Raw genomic sequence first — 7,493 nt, forward strand, 5'->3', positions numbered from 1 at the left:
TGTAATGCAGCAGCCACTGATGCCGAGGAGAAACACCAGGATGCCACAGCCAGATGAAAGTCCAACGTCCTCACCCTCTCATACAGCTTTCCAGCAGGAGGTCGCCGGGGTCACGTATTGTGTGATCCATCGCCCAGCAAGCAGCCGCCACTTCAAAAGCAGGAGGGAGGGCACGACTTTTAACTCTCCCGGGCGAGTGTAGACAGGATGAGTAAGCATAAATATTCGTCTGCAGCTCCACACAGGAGGAGAAGCAGAGAGGAGAATACAGGAGCTGAATGATCAGCAGACTGAGAGTACGTTCACATTAGGATGGTTCAAATTCAGGGACGTCCCGATCCTATCTCAGAAACCAGCATCAAGGGCCAGTCAAGGCATTTCTTTAACTGATCAGCTATATTGAGCCCAATTCTTTGTTTTATGTTGGCTGTTTTTACTTTTATTTAGTAAAAAAAAATACAATAAACAATAAGGAACAGCTTCAGTGCAGGCAATTATTTTTTCTAAATTAGCTATTCAATTGTCAAGCATTTACATTGGGTTGATTTTAATAACTTTAATGTACTTAAAGTGCAACTAGGAAAAGACAAGCATCAGATCAGGACTCAGGATCGGCAGATACTCGATATTAAATCACTCAGATCTTGGGCAAAAATACCTTGATTTTTTTTTTCCGTGTCAGCTCTCTGTCCAGACTAAAACAGCATTTTTCTACTTCCAAAACGTTCTCCAAAGTGTATCTGAAACCGCCTACTTGGTGTTTCAGTGTGTAGGGTACGGGGTAAACAGAGCGAGGTTCAGGGGCTGTGTGGCCTCTGGTCGCCTCCAGCTTTCTCCGTGATGACTCATTTTAAATGTCAGTAAAGGCAAACACACAGCAGAGCTGTTGTCATTAACCTGTATGTTGATTTTGTAAGACAACGTCATGATAACATCTATTTTATCACCACAATGCATCAGCTTGGGAACAATTAAAGGTAGTTATGGGCCACGATTAAATAACCATTTCATACTCATTCCGTTGTCTGACAACAGAAGCAGAAAAACATGTAAATGAGACCAACTATCAACAAAAACTCTAAATTACAATAACTCCATTAACAATGTATAAAAGCCTATATACAAACTATAGTGTAAGGCTCATCAGGAAATCCTCTTACAGCTGCCACTTGTATTAAATACCTACAGTCTCTTTCCTATTAGAAGTAGTGATCTCATTTGACCTTAAAAATAAGAGTTGTAAAACAGCAAAATCCATTTTCAGTGTTGTTAGGCCCCACACCGTAATCCCTTCATCTGATTAACCAAGCAGCACCAAATGTCAGCAGTAAAAAAACAGGTGAAAACAACAAGAGTTGTTTCACAAAAAAATACAATCACAGTCTGATCAAAGGAAGTGGAAGAAATGAAAGAAAAATAAGCTTTAAAGTGGTCCATTATGTCAGGGATACCTTATATACAACCTTAATAAACAACTAACGCTAACGTGAACAGTGACTCTAAAACAAATATGCCGATACATTTTAGAACCGTTACTTCAGATGTCTAAAGTTATCCAAAGCTAGTTAGCCTGCTAGCAAGCTTTAGCATACACTGGCACTGAGGGCACATTAGCTCCGGTTTAGCACGAACAGTCGTCATACAGTAACGTTACCACGTCCATCAAATGTAATACAGTGTTGATGTAAGATAGTGAACAAACAACTGTAAGGACGCATAGCAAGAGAGAGAACTAACTTAACCTAGTGTTATCTTCTTCTGTCGTCTAATCAAAAGTCAAGGGAACTCCATTCCAAAATCCATCGCTTTAAAGTTGTATTGACTCTCTGTAACCATACACAGAAAATAGAACATAGTTTACAAGTTTTTATGAATAAATAGACTCTATTGACACATTCGGCATGCATACAATACGTAATGAAAATCGTTAATAATAATAATATTTCAACTTTTCCTTCGGACAGCAAGCGGTGGAAATTAGCGACATTTGAGGGGTAAGGAAATAATGATTGTGTATTGGGGTGGGCCGAATTTTAAAGTGGACTGTTTAGATTTGTGAAATGCCTAAAACCGTACTCAATGTGTTGTATGGTTGTGCCAATAAGTAATGCAACCCGAAACATGAGGATTTTTAGATTGGGTCTGGCTACGCATTCTTTTCCTGAAAGACAACGGAGGTTTGAGTGGCGATAAACTCACTAAACAAGCTTCAATATACTAATAAACAAGATTTCGAGTACGGTTAATAAAAGGACCGTCGTGGTGAAATACCCGTCTTCAGCAGGCTTTATGTGGAAGGACTCACAGCAGTACACACTGGAGGTAAGAGAGGAAAACTTACGGCTGCAGGACTTTTCCCTCGCTTGGTTTCGAATTGACAGGCTGCGATAACGCGCATGCGTAAAGGGAACCTTACTATAGCCATACTTCAATAAGTAAAGAACTATTGCTAGAAAAACAATGACTGTATTAAAAATGGGGAACAGAAAATAGGAAATAAGATTAATAAATACAATAAAAAGTTAAAATATATATACATAATTGAATCAAGTTATACATACAAAAACGTTTTATTACTTTAAATTTAATAGTAAAACAAAACGATTTTTTTCAGTTTAGGCATTGGTATTTTTTTCTATACCTTTTGTTTAATGTTTTCAGCGCTCAAAAGTCCACTGACAGTCCCTCCACATTGATCTCTTCTTTAACTGAGAGTGTATCTGCATTCAGTGAAACTCATTTACACTTCATCTGCCACATCTTACTATTTAAGTTCTCTTCTTTTCTTCCCCACATTTTCCGCCATCCATACACAATTTATTCCAACGACCCCCAGTGCTTACACTTCAAGTAATATATTTCAAACAATATCTACCTGAAAATGAGAACACTTTCATTGACAAAAGCTTCTATCGATCATCATCAACTCCTTTCGGCACTTTGGCTTGAACTGATCCATCTTCACCCAGTTAGCAAAAAATGACCCGTTACACTTTCTTTTGTCAAATTAGGACTTCGTAACACAAATTTACAAAGGTGGTGGCAAACCAAATTCCAGCCGTAATTACAGTGCTACTTAGATACTTTAATCTAATTAGAATATTTTTTCCATCATTAAACTGAAGGCAACCTTTCCAAAGGTTCACAGTTTTCTGTTTTGGCCATCTGACATGAGCTGCAGTCTGTCAGAGAGAGGAGGTGTCATACTGACATCAGGCAGGTGGACCTGCCAGCCTCCAGACTTTTGCAGCTGCTCAAGGTGACAGAAGACAACTGAGGACTTCACACTGAAGAGTGGAACAGGACTCTGGCCTGTCAGGAGTCAAAATAAGGCCAGCCACTGAAGTCCAGATGTCAGGTGATCTCATGGAGATCCAGAAAACCTATACGGTGTATTTTCCTGCTACCGTGTGCACATTGGGGATATAAACCTATATCACACTGTTCTTCTGAGCTGACCCAAGTTTAAACTCCCACACAAGTTTAAAGTTGATGTACTTGTATTGAGAAAGGCCTTTTGTCTTTGCACAGTAATTTGCACCCTAGTTTGTGATGTGTATAGCTTGTATCACTTATCATATGAAGAATGTCATAGAGCCTTAGAAGAGGTAAGGCTAAAAATCTAAAGTACATCCAGTGGCACTTGAGGACAAGTCAGGATGTCAACAGTAACATAAGGAATCATCCGCTGGTGAGCACAAATATCCAGAGGGAATTTCATATCAATCTGTCAAGTAATTATTGAGATATCTTTCTGTGGATAAATCTGGATCAATCAACATCATTGTGCACAGGGCAGAAACAACAACTTCCCTCTCATCAAACAGCAACTCTGCTATGAGCTATCATATTCATGTTACATTATAGATGGAAACCTCAGAAGCTTTTACAACCAGATTACTGACTGTTTAATTAAATTGAAAAATGCCAAACACTCAGAGACCCTGTGATAGAGAGCATAATTCTGCTGCTGTATTAGCAGGAGGCTCATTACTCAACACTAATGAGTTTCTCCTGCAGAGACACACCACAGCAGCAGGCCTGAGGTCCTGTTCCTGCTTTATTTTTCTAATCAACTGTCCTCCTCGGTGAAGAATATCACCAATAAACTATATACATGAAGCTGTCTAGCAGATGGAAAACAACAACTTCCATATTGTTCTGTTTGGCCCTGTTGCTGCCTGTGGGAGAGAGGGGGTTATTAGCTGATCCTGATATAGTCTGTTCACCCTGACCTCTGCTCTGCCTTCGGTTAGGAAATGGGAATCTGACCCCAAATGTCCAGCAGATGAGGTCATGTTTAATATCCACTGGAAGTGTTTTTTGAAGCAGCACTGACTTCAGTTTTCCAGGTTTTTTGCATGTTACTAAAGTTTGTGTTTGTCTCTCCTGGAAACCTATTGGGTAACTTTGGTATTTTTCTTCCTGGACCTTATTTTCCCATGTTTAAGTGATTGATGGGGACAACACATTTTGAAGTACTGACAAAGACAAAGCACACCCACAGTGGAAAAAATAGGAATATGTTTTGAATCATCATCATCATCATCATCATTTTCATCCGCTTGGTTGGGTCGCGGAGGTAGCAGGTCCAGCAGAGGACCCCAAACTTCCTTTCCGCAGCCACATCGGCCAAGCTCTTGACTGGGGGAATCCGAAGCGTCGAGGCAGTGTCGGAGATAAAATCTCTCGGCTAGCCTCGGTCTGCCCGTGGAAACTCCTCGCAGCTGGATGTGCCAGGACAGGGCGCCTGGAGGCATCTCATGCCCGAACCACCTCAACTGTTGTGAATATGTTGTCTTATTTAAAATTAAATTCAACATTTCCATTTATTGTGAAATTTGATTGAGATATTGGCAAGTCCGCTATAGCAGGGTTTTAATGCAGGGTGCTTGACAGCTAGGGTCGGGCCGTGATGGGTCGGGGCATTGCAAGATGACAATACATGGCTCCATTCTTGTCTGTCCTGCACTGACGGAGGTCTGTCACTAACATTATCTGACGGCTTAGCTCTCCAGGCTTCCATCCAAGAGCCGACCTATAGCACTACTTCGGAGGCTGTGATCTGTGTAGGCCTACAAAAGACACACCTGAAAGGTAAAATGAACAAAAAGAAAATGATTAGACATGTTAGCCGATAGTCATTAATAGCATAATAGTAATAATAATAATAATAATAATAATAAGAAGAAGAAGAAGAAGAAGAAGAAGAAATGTAATCACCTCTTCGCCGATCTTTTTCAGCATGTTCCCAAGACCCATTGGCTCCCGGCTGTACCACACGTTTGAGGTCACGGCGTGCTTCGGGTGGACATAAAAAAGATTTGTCATCTGATGGACATTTGGAAATATATGCCTTGAAACTTGCGACTGTACACAATGGATCCCTGGGCCAAACATAAAACCTCTTAGGTTTTCCTTGTCTGGGTCATTAGGGTCTTTAAGGTTTTTAGTTTGTGGATTGTGCACCAGGGTGACATATTCAAACCCATCCTCGCCTCTCTGGAGCATGAAAGATGCCACGCTAAGCCAAACATAGCTGGAGGTCGAACCGTACTTGTTGAAAAATATCGAAGTTACCCTTTAAACCATAATAGATTGTTTGTCTTTAAAGGACCAGTTTGTAGGACTTAGTGGCATTAAGTGGTGAAGTGGCAGATTGCAACTAACTGAATACCGCTTGCGTCTGTATTTGACGACCTGGAAATGAGAACAGGTGTGAAGTATGTAGGAGAAACTAGAGTGGCCACAGTTCAACATGGCAGACTCCATGGAAGGCAACCTGCGGCGTTTGTGGATATAAACAGCTCAATCAACAACAAAAGCACAATGATTGCTATATTCAGGTGATTAAACGCTAATGAAAACATACCAATGAATATGTTCCCTTTCTGTCAATAAATTGTCCTAAATGTTACACACCGGACCTTTAAGGTCGAAAACAATGTCCCACCATGTTTAAAATCAAAGTGTTTCTACCTGTGCTGAATGTCCACACTGGGCAGGTGAAGTGAAAAGCCCGCTGCCTCCTCCTGGCTACATCCCACTTTGTGTCTTTTGTAAGTTTTTGTCGTCTCAATGCCCTTAATTAAACAAATGGGGATAATGGAGCAGACTGTCCTTGAGACATTCATGGTGTTGCACGCAGCAGTTGAAATGAGAAGTGACAGAAGTAGTTGTGTGAGTAATGAAAGAGCTTGAAAAGAGGTTCAAACTCTTTTTTACACCAATTTTTACACCTCTACACCACACCTGACCAGTCACTGTGTAAAGTGGACATGCATGTTGCATTGCTGTTTTAGAGTCTATTTGGTATCCCAATCTAATCAAATTTTGCCTAGTCTATTGTCTAGTACAATCTAGTCGATTAATATAATCTAATCTAGTATAATCTAACCTACTAATATAATCTATTATTCTACTCTCTAATTATGACCTAATCTAATATAATATAATATAATATAGTTTTATCTATACTTTAGTCCAATCTAATCTTTTAGTCTAATTTAGTTTTTTCTACTCTAGTCATGTCTAATTGAATATAATCTGAACCAGTCTAGTCTAATATAATTTAATCTAATCTAATCTAATCTAATCTAATATAAAATAATATAATATAATATAATCAAGTCTCAGGAAACTGAACAAAAACTAAAGCAGGTAGAGGCTCTATTGTCAACTTTCATAAATAATACCATGAAAATAACAAAGAGGTCAGTTACGGATTGAGTGGGTGTTGGTGACAGCCAGCAGCAACATAGACATAGAGAAAAATATGTGCATAAATCCTGATGCCAACCTCCTAGTAGCCCCAGGAGCCAGGAGGAGGAGAAGAAAGAAGAAGATGACGAGGAAGAGGTGATTTACTCATCCTGTCCACCCCACAGATGAGCTGCATCATCCCTGAGAGTTCCAGGGCAGGCCCACAGGATTGGTGGGGTTATATGGTGTTGTTGCGGACAGAGAGTTGAGGGCGTGGCAGCCTGTGATCCAGACTGAAACATAAACCGACCCCTCCACTCTGTGGACTGCTGTTGATTAAACTGACAGCAACCCAGCGTAAAAACATGAAAAACTACTCTACTAAACTGCTCCAGGTTAATATCAGTTACTACCTAGAAACTAAATGTGTCCTGTATTCACACTTTTCTTACTTATTTTTTTATGTATTTGCAGAATACAAACACACAGATGCTATAATTATTTATTATTATAATGATATGATCATTTATGATGCATAATGTATGTAAGATCAAGATAATAACTTGAGGGTCCTCATGATCAAGATGTGATGTGATGGGGTTTATTATTTTATGTAGAATAGGAGTCTACGGCAATGCTAATGCTACCATATAGCATATATACAAGAGTGGGAAGTACAAGTACTACTTATTTCAAGTATCTTGGGCACCATATATGCAGGTGACGTGACCTGAAGTGTCAGTTTTACACAGAAACAGCCGGTAGACATATCCTACAGAGAAACCAACACG

At 39.8% G+C, this 7,493-nt stretch overlaps 1 protein-coding gene across 1 annotated transcript in view; it reads right to left on the reverse strand.

Moving 5' to 3' along the window:
• Window positions 1–2,399, reverse strand: part of pot1 (protection of telomeres 1 homolog) — a gene marked incomplete in the record, with an annotated part of 59,100 nt that extends 56,701 nt beyond the window's left edge. The window contains 1 exon segment of the mRNA XM_035665537.1: window positions 2,342–2,399.
• Window positions 2,400–7,493: the final 5,094 nt, after the last annotated feature.

The sequence above is a fragment of the Morone saxatilis genome, unplaced genomic scaffold (genome assembly GCF_004916995.1).
Source record: "Morone saxatilis isolate NCDOM2014 unplaced genomic scaffold, NCSU_SB_2.0 Contig2, whole genome shotgun sequence".
Taxonomy (NCBI): domain Eukaryota; kingdom Metazoa; phylum Chordata; class Actinopteri; family Moronidae; genus Morone; species Morone saxatilis.